Source organism: Oxyura jamaicensis, chromosome 6, assembly GCF_011077185.1.
Source record: "Oxyura jamaicensis isolate SHBP4307 breed ruddy duck chromosome 6, BPBGC_Ojam_1.0, whole genome shotgun sequence".
NCBI lineage: Eukaryota > Metazoa > Chordata > Aves > Anseriformes > Anatidae > Oxyura > Oxyura jamaicensis.
Genome location: NC_048898.1, coordinates 2,564,503 through 2,580,392, shown reverse-complemented (window position 1 = coordinate 2,580,392; position 15,890 = coordinate 2,564,503). Strand labels below are relative to the sequence as shown.

Below are 15,890 nucleotides of genomic sequence, written 5' to 3'. Positions count from 1 at the left end.
GCAGAATTTAAGTAATTGCATTTTCATCACTTAAGTCTGAGTTTACAGATGTAAATGTATGCACATTTAGAGTTCAGTCTTGCTACGGGTGTTGCCAGGAGGAACTTGCCACTGACTTTCTGGCACTGGTAAAAGCCCATCTATATAACAAGGTAATTGAATTAATGCATTTGAAATGGATCTTATGTAAAATATAATGGAATGACACGTTCATATTAATTTAAAGAATATGCACATTAAAGTGCTGCCTTGTAAAGCAATTTAATTCAATGGTCTGAAGACAATTGTTAGCTAAATTAGTGTAACTCCTGAGAAAACACAAGAACAATTGAGTTACTCCAATTTACGCTCATCTGCCTGAGACTAGGATCTGTCCAAAGGCAGATGAATACATCACTGCACATTACTGTAACGTGGTAACGTCGCAGAAATGTTTAAGCATAAAAGTGCATCCATTCAGCAGTTCAGAATACAAGAGCCTGCTCTAAGCCTTTTGTATTAAAGCCCCCAAACTGTACCGAAGTCTATCTGTGAGCTTTTTAATGGTAGCCAAGGTACCAAAATGTATTTCTAGGGAAAATTGTGCATTATCGGCACAACCAGCCATGCCAGGGGCTGGTGTGACTGGGAGAGCTGGCTGGGTAACGGGCTCCTGTGAAGTCTGCTGGAAGCCTGGTGTAAGGCAGCCCTTGGGTGGTGCTGCCCAAATAGCTGCTGAATGAAAGAAAACTCTGACTGGTAATCTGGCTTTCTTTGTTTCAGAGCAAAACGGGAAAACATTCCAGAATCTGGAAAAGCCGAGCCGGTAAAAACCCTGGTGCAGCTCAACCCCTCTGGAAACAGCGCTTCGTCTTGTGGCTGTAAGCGCCACGTGCCAGCAAGAAGGGAGACGTTGGAAGCAGCCTTCTGTTTGACAGGTGCTGGTTTGGATTTTTTTTTTTTTTTTTAAAAAAAAAAACTCTTTCTGCTACCTCAGGAGATGATAATTATGAAACTATGGTACAGGCATTGGAAGGGAGCTAGGGTATAAAAATGAGAACTGTCAGAGAAATGTGTGAGTGTGATGAGTACCTAAAGAAAGGTGAAACCTGGGAGCCTTTGCAGCTCACAGAAGGCTGAAAACTCTGTCTTGCAGTTTAGGGACAACTGAGTATTAGGGAAAAGGCTGAGAGGTGCTCAGAAAGGGACTATGAAAGATTAAAAAAATTAACCCTAAAAGAGTTCATCAGCAAGTTATTCAGCAATTGAACTTACAGCATTGGCAGTGCTTTAAGTGTGTGAAGGAGGCAGCAAATCTGCAATATCCTAGGGATGGCCATGAGGTAGGATGCTAGGTGAAGCTCAGAAGTTTTCAGAAAGAAGATAATTCCAAGAGTAAATGGATTAAGAAAAAGCCTGACAATGTAATAGTGAGCGTTAATACAAAAAGATAAAGACAAGGGGTGTTTGGACAAAGGAGGTGACGGGGCCTGGAGGAATTCTCCATGGGACAAGGGACGGTGGCGCAGCAGCAGATGAATGGGCTCGATTATCTGTCTCAGAGCTGAGGCTCTTGGTTGGTACTGGAACATAAATTGGTGTGTTGCCAGAACCAGCGATATTAGCACGGGGAGGGAAGCTAGAAGCAGGGGGAAGTAAACAGATGAGATCCAAGGCTTCTAGTGATGAGCTTATCTCTGCTGAGTGGGTATTTCTACAAAAGACTCGAGAAAATAACCACTTGGAAAAGGTGCAGTGTGTAATTGTACCTGGATGGGGGAACAGGGAACCAGCCCAAGGTCTGGTTAGAGAAGTGCCAAAGCCTTTAGTCTCATCCAAAATTGCTTTCCCTGGGGAGGCAGGGAGTGAAGGCAGGAGTGGCACCGCTTGCAGGATGCTGCAAAATGCAGAGGCGCTCCCAGAAAACCAGAAAATGGGGCCAGGCTGTTCCTGGCACACCTGTATTGTTCCTGCCCCATGTTTTTATGTAGTGCAGTGAGGTAGATAATGCATTTATATCGGCCTCTGATGATGCCCAGGCCTTGCGCTGCCTTCTGGAGGCTGCATGAGAGGGGAAGGGCACGTGTATTACAAGCATCAGCTGCTCGTATGTCTCTTCATAGCAAATGGTGATGTTTGCACATGCGTTTTTGGTAGGGAAAATACTTAACACAGGGAATTAAGTCTTCTTAAAATGTACTTTTCCGAGATGGATGGTTAGTAGGTCTTCACATACAAAACCGGTCTTATTTTGCTGTCTTATATTAGCTTTCAGTGGGCAGTGGTTCTGACAAACAGAAAAGAAGCTAATAGAAAACAACAGCTAATAAATAACCTGTCATTCTTGGAGCTAATGAGGTGAATTCTGATTCATATCTCAGTATCTAGAGATCACAATAACAGCAGCTTTCCTTATCTACAGCTGCGTCTCCAAAACCTGTCTTAAAATTGAAGAGAGGGGAAAGAAGATAACTGTATGAAATGAAGTCAATGTGAAAACATCTTTCCCAGAGGAGTGGCAGGAGACCCAAGCTTTGCAGTCCCTTTTCCTGTTGACTTGAAGTCTCCTGGCAGGCTAAAGGTCAGTGTACCTCTGAAAGAGGTCACTAGCTGAAAGTGGAACAAGATAATTAAAAATTTCAGTGAGAGCAGGACAACTCCTCTGCACAGCCAGTATGGAGTGCACACACATCCTCAGTGAGAGAGGTTTTGGGTTGAACGTATCATTTTGTAAAAAGTCTCTCCCTTTTGTTTCACGTTTCAGAATTAGTGGGAAATGCAGAAGGTAGGCTCTTTTATTGCATTATCCCTTCTTGTTAAACTGGAGATTTTGAAAACTAAAATCAAGCTCCATTGTAATCTGAAATCTGGCAGAATAAGAGGTGATATGATAGCGTATCTCACCCTTCAGGCTTGCCTTATGTCATTACCAGCACTGAAATTATTAATATAGGAAAAAGTTGTTACGCTCTACCAGATCACTGAACTGTTCAAAGTTTGCAAACTGAGAATAAAAGAGCTGCCTGAGTGCAGTGCAGTTTCCTTGCCTGCACATTTTGGAGGATAAATGTTTGCACGAGCTGGGGGGAGCTGTTTCTTGTATTTACCCAGACCCTTGCATGTTTGTGCGCTCAGGATACACACCCAGTGTGCACAGCTGGGGAGCAAAAGTGAGGAAGTGTGCTGGGCTACTACTGACTGTCTGTGCAAGCTGTGCTCCTAACTCACTGGCCTGGATTTCTTTACGGTCTGAAAGCTGCATTCAGGGGTGGTACAGAGGAGTGAGAAGATCAAGAAGGTAGAATTTACTCACTGACAAATGACAATTCGGATAAATTCCTGCAATTGAATACTGAGGTCACCTGGAAGAACATAATCAGGATGGAACATCTGTAGTGCTTTTTAAAAAATGCCATGAGCTGTAAGGTACAAGAATGTGATTTTCATCCCTTTCTTGTTTTGCCTGTTGCAACAGAGGCTGCAGCATGTGCCTTGTTGTCTCTGAAGGGCTGTTATGGCCCCTTGTGCATCTGTCCCACTGTAAGAGTGCCCCACTGTAAGATGAAGAAAGCAAAAACTGCATGTTGAGTTAGGTTCTCTCTCTTTTGGGGCTACAGAAAGAACTTGGTGATTGGCTTAGACCCCGATTACGTGATGGCTGATGGATGGATGGTTGGATGATGTCTGCACAGGTGGACTAAGGCTGTTTTCTGCATTCTGCCAGAACCATTCCAACCTGCAAGGAAAAACAGAATCTTGTCATTTGGTCAATGGGGGGAGAAAAGTGGCCTGGAAAATACGTAGGGGAGAGAAGCGGTGACAGTCCTTGCCACTTGGCAGAGGTTCCTCGTTTCCCTCAGCCACTTCACCAGTGGTTTGGGGGGAGAAGCTGGCGTGGCTTCTCCCTGCTGTGAGCACAAACCAGGTTTCCAGCGGGGTGGATAAAGGGTGGTGCAGAACTGCTCAGTGGGGAAGAAAGGCTCGTGTTCTGGCTAACAAATCCCGAAACAGGTTTAATGTTGCTTTTGCATGCAGCTGAGGTTCGGGTTTGTTGGGATTCAGAGGCTATCCGCCTTCTCCCTGATGCTTATAGGTCTTAAAACAAGAAGTGCTGGAGGGGCAGGTCCCTGCAGACCCATCCGGCGTTTAACGCACAGCCCTCAGACAGGATGAATGCCCTGGGTCTGACAGGTGACCAAGAGGTTGTTTTCCTGAGACAGCCTGAGGAGGGTCGGCTTTGGGGCCTTTTCCCCAGTTGGCAAGCCACATAAAGCTGTTACTGAAGGACCACGGGTAAATAGTGATCCTTTCTTCTCTCTCTTTGGGTTATAAAATACTGTGTGATAGATTAGGAAGATTCACTAAATCTGCAAACAGTAAATAGAAGTGACAGCCTTTACTTTTTTGAGTTACGTTGTCCGGTAGTGAACATCTAAATTCCTCTGCCATAAGCAGCAATGATACACGAGGAAGGACAGCTTTGTAGGCCTCCTCTCTGGGCATTATGCTTGTAAAATTAGTTTGTTGTCATTTCCCAATATATATTGTTTTTACAACCCACCAGAACGTTAGAGGCTGAAGGAAATGAATGTAAATGAAAGCAGACATCTATGTACAAATAGCAATAAAATGGATAAATATGTAACAATGAGAGAAATGTTTAAGAAGATGAATTTTATCATTAGCTGAATCTTTTAGGGCAATTTTGCTGTCTCCAAAGCAACATTAATAAGTGAGTCTACGGTAAGACAGAGCAGAGCTGTGATTAAAGAGGGATAACGGTGAGCTACCTGCGCCTCCCAGCTGCACGGCGCTCGCTCGGGGCACCCACATGCGAGGGCCTTGCCTGCTCAGGGGCGAGAAGGGAGGCTTCTGAAAGCCCCAAGCGTAGCCAGATACAGTGGTGGCATGTAGGGATGAGAGAAAGCGATGACCTGTTCTGGCAGGAGTCCTCCCTCAAATGTCAGGACTGTAATTTAAGGAGAAGCAAAAGCAAAAAAAAAAAAAAGGTGTATGATTTCCCACCGCTCTCCCTTTCTTTTTTTTACATACATTATGAGGAAAAAAACTGACGCTGTAATTAAATTGCAAAAGGCCTTCTCATTCCAGCTCTGGCAGCAAGTGGGAGTGCTAGGAATCTGGTACGGTTTTTATATTAAAGGAAGCCGGGCATGTTTTTACCCCGTCAAAGACAGGCATGAAAGTCTTCGGTACTTTGCATTGCACGTAGAAGATTTACCTGGCAGCGTTGATAGAAGCCACAGAACAGGATATGAGAAATCCTAACCTTTAATAAAGATGAGGATCTCTCCGATATGAAGTATCACATGCAGATCTGCAGAGACATGCTTCATTCTCCTATGTTTGTTATTCGCCAATTTAAAAGGCAGTTCCTTACTTATATAAGGAGTTCATGGGTAACCTTGGAGTAAAAAAACCACTGGAGTCAGCCTTTTACTAGTGACTGCAGTGGCCTTTGGATGAGCTTCTCAATTATTCATTTTTTTATTATTTAGGAAAACTTGTACATATCCTGTTAATTCACTTGGGTAGGTTCTGAATAAAATGTGGTGATGCGATTAGCATTAATGTAATGCACAAAGTGCAGTAATTTGGTTGTTGGGCACAAGTTCATGGGCTATAGAGAGTTCTTGCTAAATCTAATTTCAGTTTACGGTTTGCAGTGAGACTTAAAAGTTTGATCAGTTTTATATTGCTAAAACTTTTGAAGTGAATACTTCAAAACCATTATAATCATCCATTAAATCAGCAGTTAGGACTTTGCTAGATACGTTCCCAGTTGGAAATAACTAGTTCAGGCTGCAGAAATCTGACTGACAGCTGACGCTGACTTGCTTCTGAATTCTCTGTAGCAGCATGGTAGCTCCAAGTTTCTTTTATAATTGTTAGAGATTCATGTTCAGAGGTGTAGTTTTGACTTTCTGCTAATCCTCCTGATTTAATCAGTGTAATAGTCTTTCAGCAAAGCAAGTTAATCAAAAATAATCAGGAGTGACAGGAGAAGGTAGATGGTACACCAGAGTTTTTTGGGACAGTGCCCGAAAGACTCAGTGGGATCATATCTAGCGCGAGCAACTAAGATTATGCCAAGTACCGTGATAATGATACAAACTCAGTGTTCTTGTAAATCTTTAAATACCATATTATGAACTGTGGGAACAAGCTGAAGTTCCCACCTCATCAACAAGCAGCAAGAGATGGCCTGCTTTTGGGGAAGATGTGTATTTCAGCTCCTCATGATTTTTCTATTCTTAATCAGCTTTTCAAAGGGGGAGAAGAAAGCACGGGCAGCAAACAGGAGCTAGGAGAAGCGCCTCCTGTTCGCGTGTACTTGCTTCAGAGGGAGTTTGTTAGGAGCAAAGCCAGGGCTGAGTCCTGTAACCCTCACACGGGAATGGTGTAGATGTGACTTAGAGGATCTGGCTTTGCTCTCACTAGAGGTTTTTATTCCTTGGTTTTTATGCCTTGGTTTTTATTCCATATCTTTGTGCTGCGGAATTCCCAAGTTCCCCCCATTCAGTACTTACCTTCTGAAGTCCCACCAGCTCTCTGCCTAGAGTCCCTCTGCAGGCCCAGGAATTGGTAGGTGCCTCTACCAATTCTTCCCCAACCAGCTGATGAAGAGAGTCCTTCCGTGCTGCTGCAGGTCTCATGAAAACCTGTGCACAAAGAGTCGAGGAACAATGAAGACTTAACAGTTGGAAGCTGTTAAAAGGCAGAGCAAAAAAACAATCAATGTATTGGCTCTAACCTTTGTCTCTGGAGAAGGACATAACCCAGGTGAGGAAGAGGTGTGACTCAGTGCCATTTGTACACAGGGACTGTAGCATGGAGGTGAGCATCTTTGCCTGAAACATCTTTACCTTCAAGGCTGATGGCTCTAAATGCTTTTCATTCTTTCTCTCCCATCTGCCATGTTCTGACAGCTACATGCAAACTCTTTTGATGCGTTTGTGGCTTATGGATCACTTTTTCACTGGTCACAGGACCCTGAAAGATGGGATGGCAAAGGTGCAGCAGGGCGATTTGTACACGTTGAGGTGATGCTGAGGTTCTCTGTGAGAACCACGTTTGAATTCCTGCTCCAGAGAGAGGTGAGGGGACGCAGCCGTGTTTCTCACTGTTGTTGCATCTAGCATTTAGGATTACTAGTTGGTAGTTGGTCTTGCATGGTACCTAAGAGCTTTGGGTGTAGACCACATGCACGCTGCTGTCAAGTACAGAGCAAAAAGCTGTTCCTTCCCCAAGAGGGCCTTCAAGTGTAATTACAAGTAGAAAGCAATAGATAGATCTAAGCAGAATGTGGGATTAAAATAAGTACATCAAAATGAAAGGAGTAAGGGAAGGTTATGTGCTAGTCTCAGCCTACCTGCATCCTATCCAGATGGTTGTAAATGGTAACCAGAGCATTTTGGGAAGGGTTTTGAAGAAGATACTTGGAAACTATCTTCCTGGAAAGTCTTTGAAAGCGTAGTGGGCAACACGGGAGAAAGAAACCAGGATGCTTAAGCGCGATGTGCAGTTGGGCACTGGGTGCAAGCTATGGTTGGGTTTAGGAGGGCAGATGTTGAAAGATGTTTCCATCCTCAAATAAAGGATGAAAAGCTGTCAGTACTTGTTACTCAGGTTCACATGGGGAGGGCTGGCAGAACAGGAGGGAGAGGGTTGGAAAGACACCACCAATAGGTACAGAAGGGGAAGGAGGTGACAGATATTTGGATAAAGACAGGTCTCAAAACCTAGCACGTTCAGGTGTGCAAAGACTTCAAGCAGAGGAAGAAGAGAGGGAAGTAGTAGAAGAACCTGGCTGCCTTGCAGGATGAGCATGAATGGCTACAAGAGCAGAAGGAAAAAGGAAGATTTATCTTGCACTTGCTCTATGATCTCCTGAGATGGCATTAGTTATGGTGAGTCTGATAAAGCGCACGTCCTCACGCTCCTTATCCTTCAGCTGCAGGAAGGAAGAAGAAATTATGTTCTGCTTTTCATCCTTCTTTCTCCTCTCCCGAGGAGGACAGTACATAGCCTCCCAAGTTGCCTGCCTCTAAAACCACAGCTGTATTTTAGCAAGTTTGCTTATCTGCGTGTGGTCTCGGGGCGAATCTGAACTGCAGTGATGCACTGGCTCTGTTCTGTCTGCTATCGTTTCTTCCACTTGTTTTTCAATTATAAAAAGAAAATTATAAAATTATTGGAAGTTATAAGGGAAATTATAGAAATTATAAGGAAAGCTACAGCATAATGAAGCATATAAAATCAGTGTTGATGCTGAAATAACTTCTGGCCTTCAGCAGAGGAGACTCGCATGTCTTCATACCGATGAACTAGTAGCACATTTTCACATGAATATTCCAGAATTTTTCCGATTTTCCCAGCAGGTTTCATATTACACAACATTTCAATTAACCATGGATTATCACTAGAGACGGAGGCGAGGATTCATCTGACAAATGATGATAATTTAAGTAATGATTTAGGTGATGTGCACTTGAATGCTAATTCTGTTGTGGCTTGGAACATGAGACGTGATTAATTTAGACAGTTTTCATGTGACTAAAAGGATCCAGATAGCAGATATCAGGAACAGCTGTTCCCTTTTTGGAAGGCAGCTCATATTTTTCAAGAGGTGATAGAGTATCAGTTTGCAAGGCATTTTGTTGTACTCCCGGACTTCTGTGAGCAAAGGTGGATCCACGAATGAGGATTTAGTCTTCCAGCAGTGTGTCAAGAGCAGCCTGTCCCCTCTCCCAGGTGTGCAGGGACACAGAATAATTAGTTATGATGAGAGTGATTTTGGTGCTCAGGGATGTGTACAGAGCATCGTGGCCCCATGTGGGGTTTTTCAGCATCCCACAAGGATGCGTGTGCCTGAGTGATGAGCTCAGCTTGCAGACGAGCTGTCCCAAACACCACTGTCCTTGCAGGGGGCACCTCTTGGGCAGGAGGCAGCTGCCCATCAGCTCCCAAGAGGACGGAGGGCCTCGGGGAGGGCATGTTTGGAGGAGAAGGGGAAATCCTGCACGGGATCAAAGTGAAAAAATGTCAGTCTATTTTTTTCCTCCATTCATTCAATTTGTATCTTGTTTTGGAGATTGTAGGTGCTGCCCTCATTAGAGCAAGCCCATGGAAACCAGTCCTGGCGGAACTTCAGGCTCCAAAAGGCATTTCAATGAATGTAAATTTTGAATATAAAGCAACAGACAGAATTGGCCAAATTACGTCCAAAATGGGACTTGAGCTCCTGGATTATTCAGAGTCCTTGGAGACGCCTTAATTCTGCATTTCCTGATGTGCGTGTGCATGGATAGAGCTCAGCTGCGAGGTGGCCGTACACACCGCTCTGTTCCTACCCCTGCATCATACTCTGTAATTCCATAAATGATGTTAACGTTAATGATTTAACAAGAAATATAATTACGGTTTCTACAGCAACCGTGGCTTTAAATATCCTGAATTATGTACATGTATAATCTCAATCATAATGAAATAGTAATGCAGCTCATTGCATGTAAATTACGTTCAAAGTTAGGACTTTTAAGAGAAAACTGCTTTTGAGCGATCAGGATGGAAGAATATGTATGAGAAACCCCTCCCTAGCATGAGAATTTCTGCTGATTCGTGCTTGGAAAGTTAAAAATGAAATAGAGGGTTGCTTTTTGCTTTGGTCCTCCGAGGTCTTGCTTTGGGGTTGGCTGCATTTGAGAAGAGCGTGTCCTGGGAGTGGTGGTAGCCCCGTTGTTCAACCAAAAGCTGGCCGAGAAACTTTTGCCTTGGGGAACAAATTAATTTGTGGTGGCTCACTTGCAGTTGGTTCGTTCTCTTGCAGAGATGTAGCGCAACGTGCGCTCGCCAAGGAGAGGAAGGGGGGTGTGAAGACGGGTGGCAGCAGTGTTACGAGCAGGGAAGCAGAGGGAAGGAGTGCAACACGTTGGCTGATACAACAGATGCTCCTAAAATAGCTGGGAAAATTGCCAGTGGGCTGGGAACACCGGAGTGACGGGAGCACGGGGCCTCCCTGCCCACCTAAACACCGAAAGGAGCAGTCCTGCCCCCGGCGAGCAGGAGCTGTGAAGCCTTTTTGCTTTAAAAGGCTTTGAGTCTGTGCTATGGCGTGGGCTTGCGAGGACTTTTTTGATCTCTTGCAATCACAGCCCTGTCATCTCGGGGACAGGAGGGGAGGGCAATCCAGCTTTCTCACTCTTATTTAAAACTGAAGTGTTCTTTTTGTTTTTTATCTAACCGGGGAGTTTTCTTTCTTCCTTTTCTTTCGGATTTACATTAGCGTAACCGAGAGGAGGATTTGATTTTATGTCTCCAAATGAGTAGTTTTGTGCTTCATACCCTCATAGAAGATCTGTGGGGATAAGGAGGAGGTTTAGATGTGGCACTGAATACTTGAAGGTTTAATAAGGTCCTAGACTTAAATTATGAATCCTTATAAATCACTCTAATAGTCATTAAAGTATGTTATTAATGAATATAAAAAAAGCATGGATCTTTGACTTTGCCTCGGAGGATCTGTGCTTTTCTTGTATTTTGATCCTACAAGTTTAGAGATTCTATTTCTGAGCTGCTCTAGCTGTAGGCAAGCACTTAAGTAAAATTATACTGAGGAGTTAGTGAACTTTTAAACAAAAAGCAGCACACCAGAAGTTAGAACAAGAGGCACGGTAACTAGGTGCAGGCAGACAGAACGATTTTGACTAGCAGTAGGATTTTAAATATTCAGTATCTCCAGTCTCTTGCCCCCATCATATCCTGACTAAATCGTGGTAAGTGTAAATACCACTGAAGGAAATTACAGACATTAATTTATGTTGAAAAATCTTATTATTCCTTTTCTTCTACTGTAAACAAAGCTGCCAAATCACCATAAACAAGGTGACCTCTTGGGGTAAATTATTTACCTCGGTGTGCACAGCGGCAGTGAATAAGCTAATCTCTTTCTCTTTTTACAGGATACTGTTGTTGAAAAAGTAGAATTTATGTTTAATACTTCCATGGTTGATTTCTCTCCTCAGGCTTATATAACCACCAGATGTCTCTAAAACCATATTCTCTCATAAACATTTTATAGTCTTTGAAGATGTTGAAAATCTGGGATTTATAGGACTATTACATCCATCTACCCAGGGATCAAAAACTCTATTACAATTACCCCAAGTGCAAAGTCAGAAAATTTATTTAGTTGTGCAGATAAGTTTGAGAATTTTCAAAAGTCCTCATTTAATCTGTATACAGTAAAATTTAATATATTAACCTCCTTTTGAGACATAAAATTAAAATCCCTGTAGGATACAATAGTTTTATCAAAAATGTACGTAAAAGAAGATTTATTACGTGGGATAGCAGCTCCGTGAATCTGAATATGCCATATGGTATTCTGCTTCCCTGTGCTTGTTTGAAGTTCATTCGGTTTCTTACAAATACACTTTTTAGATCCAAATAAAGAAGTCCCAAATGAAGCAGAACTCTGCATGAACTGGAGAAAAATGTCTTCCTCGTGTTCTGGAGGACGCCTGCTGCAAGTATGCTGCCCTTCATCTTCCTGTATCAAATCTTGAGGCTGGTAGTTCAGGCAGAGACAGCCAGGAGGTTAATTCACATCCAGCTGGCATGGCTGTTGGGTTGGAAGATCTGTAAGAAGCTACTGAACAGGGCAGAGCCCCAGATGTAAGCACAGACACTCCGGTGGTGTCTTGGCCACGGAGCCAAAGCCCGAGAAGGCACCGAGGGCTGCTGCGATGCGGCGGGACTGCTGCTGGTGGCTCTTGCACTTCTCCAGCAGCTGCCTCGGTTCAGCTCTGGCTGCCCTCAGGAGCTTGGACATGCAAAAACACTGAATCGGCAGAGCTGCCGCTGTGGTTTGGTGTTTGGAAGCTTTTGTCTTGCTGGCTCCCTGGCTGTCACTGGGTCTTTGGGATGGGATTGTGCTCCATGCACGTCTACAGCCCAGCTAGCACTCGTGAGCTGTGCTGAGGGCTCTGTCAGGCAGCCAAGACAAGCTGTAAACCAGACTTCTGTGCAGGGGTGGGTGTGGGCTACTAACAGCTGTTAGGTGATAAGTTGCATTGCCAGCTTGAGCCAAAGTGGTTTTTGCTATTGTATGTTTTACCTGCTTCGTATCCACATAGATGGTAGGAAACAGCTCTGCACCTGAAATGTAATTCGCAAAAGGGCAGAGAAAGCTCACTTGGGATGGGGTCTGAGTGCCCTACAGGTAAGCAGTGCTGCTCTTAACCATAGGCAAGTGGTTTTCCAAGTTCTAACTATTTTTATGATCCAGTCTTGCTAATTTTGTTTACCATATGAATGCTATTATTGATTTAGAGCAACATAAATATAAAATGGCGCATATCTCCTTAGGAGTCCCAACACTTTACTAGCATCTTTGCAGTTAAAAAGGGGTAAGGAACTCTTTAGATTTGCACTGAGGGCACAATGCCTACATTCGTAAGAGTTTGCAGCTCCTGCCCACTACTGTATCTCCAGTGTCCCCACCGTTACCTCCGCTCCCTCCCGTGTCTGCAGTGGCTGCTGCAGGGGAGCACAGAAGTGTTGAGGCTGGGTTTGGGGGGTGGGAGTGCTGGCTGGCTGTCAGCATGGTCGTGCTGCTTTGCAGCAGCATGTAGTTGTGGAGTTGAGCCTGCAGCCCTTGCGTAAGTGAGGAAACCCTCTTACAGCCACTTATGGAAAGGCTGCAGACTAAGAGGCATGATTTTATCCCATCGCCAGTGTTCAAAAAATTGTAGGAATAAAAAAACTTCTGAGACCTCCACGTCTTATCATATTTGTTTGTAATTGCCCAACGTGCTCAGGGATTCTCGGAGGAAAACCAGTTTTAGGTTGTATGGAGTAAAACTCAGTAAGAAGGCTGGTCTGCCTCGTTCTGTGCTTCACTTTTCCCCCCTTAGTTCAGTAGGAGTACTCTGTAATAGGCTGCAAAAAGCTATTTTCTTTCGTGTTAGACCAGAAGCTATTTTTCTCGTGACCATGTTGCTTTGCTTCACTAAGTGTGAAACAGGACGTAATGCAAAAGGCCAGCTCAGTAAAACGTGCAGGCCCTGATTCATTCGCATGTCAAACACGTCCTTGTAACTCCAGGCTTGCTTAGAGCTTACAAACATAGCGAAGGGTTTGCAAGATCAAGGCCACTCTGGTTAAATCTAGAAAAGGGCTACACAAGTCTTTCCATTCAAACTTTTTTTTTTTTTGATTATGAGTAGCACCCGTAGATTTATTTTAATGACTAATACTCATTGTACTGGGACCTGATTACAAAGTGCTGATTAATGTCGGAGTCACCTCCCAACAGCATCGTTAAGGTGGGAACAGACCCAGCACAGGCAGCCAAAGTTCAACAGGAGAATGAAGTTCATTTCAACTGACTTCAACCCTCTAAAGGTCAGGAAGCTGGGCTAATGTTTTCTCTAGCCTTAGCCTTCATCATTCAGGAAAATGCAATAGATGGGAAGAATTGTCTTCTCCAGTACCACTTTTCTTCCACTGATCATAGGGGAATCCCATCAGCAAGCTCCAGTTAGGCATTTAGATGCCCTACCTACACGCATATATGTAGAACATACGCACAAATCATTCATTTTTCTTCCCTGATGTGCACTTATAGCTGGTAAGCGGGCATATGAAACTTTGAAGCCCTTTTTTGCCTGAGTAGGCTGTTTATTACCTTATTCTGTAGAGAACACAATAAATTAATTAGCACAGTGAACTGTATTTGCATGGTCACCTGTACACTGTCAGGCGGAACAAGGTTAAGAGATGCATGGGCAAATTTTGTGGCAGTAGGGATGATTTATTGTATTATTATTCGTCTTTTGTTGGAACCATTATTGAGTTAATGTAGTGTGTGAATCCGAGGCAAGAGTTTTAAAAAACATGTGCGCTAATCAATAGTTTGTGAGAGCTTGAGAAACAGGTTATTGAAATCAGTCATAATTGGCCATAGATAAAATCCTAATAAATCACTGGTAATGCAGCAGTTCTCTTCACATTGAAAAAAAATTGAAAGATTATGAGAGGGTTGGAGCAGTGAGCTGTGAAGTTATTCACAAAATGAAATGATGGCAAGAAGAACTGATAGTGATTCAGGGATACCTGTATGGGAACATCTTAGTGAAGAAATCACCATTTCCTGATGGACAGACCTTCAGGGATAAAGAGAAATTGAGAAGAGAAATTGATTATAATTTCCCAGGAAGCACCAGCCTCCCTCCAAAAACGAGGCTGTGTGCTACCACCATTTGCAGTGGCTGAAATGCGTGCTGTAATTTTTCCTTCCTGCCATGTGATTATTTTAAAATGGGAATATTTAATTTAGGTCAGAAAGCTTCATCTTTTGGATGAGATGAAATGCCAAGACCATGCCAGCCTCAAGACAGGTTTTAACGCGGGGTGTTGATTTATTTTAGAAGAGGTAAATCCACTTTCTGTCCTATGCAGAGGACAGCCCCTCCAGAGCATCCTACCCGAGCCATCTCCAGCATTTCCTTCTTGCTGTCCCCTGCTCTGGTCCTGAGCTGGAGAAGCAGCAACGTGAGCACTGGAGCCCGGCGTTGCCTGCTGACACTGGATGAGTTTCTGCAGCCCAGCAGCTCTGTGGGGTGTGCCTGGATGTAGGCAAAGTGCGTTTAAGGGAATCAGAGAGGTCTCATGGTATGATTTTGACATAGTCATTTTGACCTACAGTGTGCAGCCACGCTCTGAGCTGGGGTTTTTCCCTGCCCGTGGACTCTGCCTGGTGTGTGCAAATTAATAATGCTGCTAGATGCCACCTGGGTCGGCACGGTCAGAGGTATAAAGCTGGATGTTTTATAACTGTGTATTATTTGTGGGAGAGGAAAGAAAGTGTATAGTCATAACTTACTGTGCATATGGAAAGGAACGGAGTGAAAGTTCCACACTGGCATTGTAGCTCCTGAAGTATTGTAACTTAATGCAAACCAGTTTTTACATGGAAGCCTACTTACTGCAAACGTTCCCTAACACCGACATTTACATCCCCAGCAGCAGCAGCACAATTATTTAAGAAGATACTGGTGTGGGTCAAGGGGGAAAAACAGCTGTCTCCAAGGTATTGTCTTAATACTGTATGAAGTACTTCTTAGATTGTGTTTGGAGCATAGGGTCAAGTTTTGGTCATCCAATTTCTAAAAAGATTTAAAAAAAAAATAGGCAAGCTGGTAAATAATAAAATAGGAGAGTAGCCAAGATAACAGATGGAAATTTGATCCAGGAAAAGACCAACAACTGGATTTTTTTTGACCAGAGCATAATTAAGAATCAACACTTAAGTAGTTAAACTAGCTAAGGACCTATATAGCATTGTCTTATGGTTATGGACCCTTATAGCATGTCTTAGGGACCTATAATATGTCTTAGGGTACACGGTTTCAGCATAAGCAGCAGCCCCCAGGTGTTGGAGAGTGCCTGCAGGTGGAGACCAGGCACATACGCAATAAAACCAGTGTTGCCAGTGCAGCTTCAGGTTGAAATGGAAACAGAGGTCTAATTGCACACACTTGATTGAGATCACCTTTGCAGGACCTCACACGTTGCTGAAAGCCGTGCACCCCATGGGAGGGTAGAAATTAGGCCTGTGCTTGGTAACTGCATGGCTGTGAAAATGCTGCAGCCAGGCTTGGAAATCATTTTGCTAAACTAATTTTCCAATGTGCAAACCTTGTAATAAGAATCTCTACTCAAGTAGCATTCAAATTGTCTTCCCATCACAGTGCACAAGGCTCTTAATGACATTGTCACAGCATTTTCATGAACTTCCTAAACAATTTTGTATTATATTCCTGCATTACAATGAAACCATCACGGGCTCTCTGCAGGTTGGCATTGAGCTATTATTGCTGCTGTAATCA

The 15,890-nt window shown here is 43.6% G+C and overlaps 2 long non-coding RNA genes across 3 annotated transcripts; both read left to right on the top strand.

Moving 5' to 3' along the window:
• Window positions 1-766: 766 nt before the first annotated feature.
• On the top strand, window positions 767-11,563 carry LOC118169398. 2 transcript variants are annotated; one of them, XR_004752068.1, is made up of 4 exons: window positions 767-917; window positions 2,402-2,560; window positions 2,744-2,861; window positions 11,440-11,563. It is a non-coding gene; the product is annotated as an uncharacterized LOC118169398 (long non-coding RNA). The 2 variants fall into 2 exon arrangements; XR_004752067.1 differs by lacking the exon at window positions 11,440-11,563 and adding an exon at window positions 6,987-7,061.
• LOC118169401 lies at window positions 7,830-9,665 on the top strand. The gene is made up of 2 exons (XR_004752070.1): window positions 7,830-7,907; window positions 9,099-9,665. It is a non-coding gene; the product is annotated as an uncharacterized LOC118169401 (long non-coding RNA).
• Window positions 11,564-15,890: the final 4,327 nt, after the last annotated feature.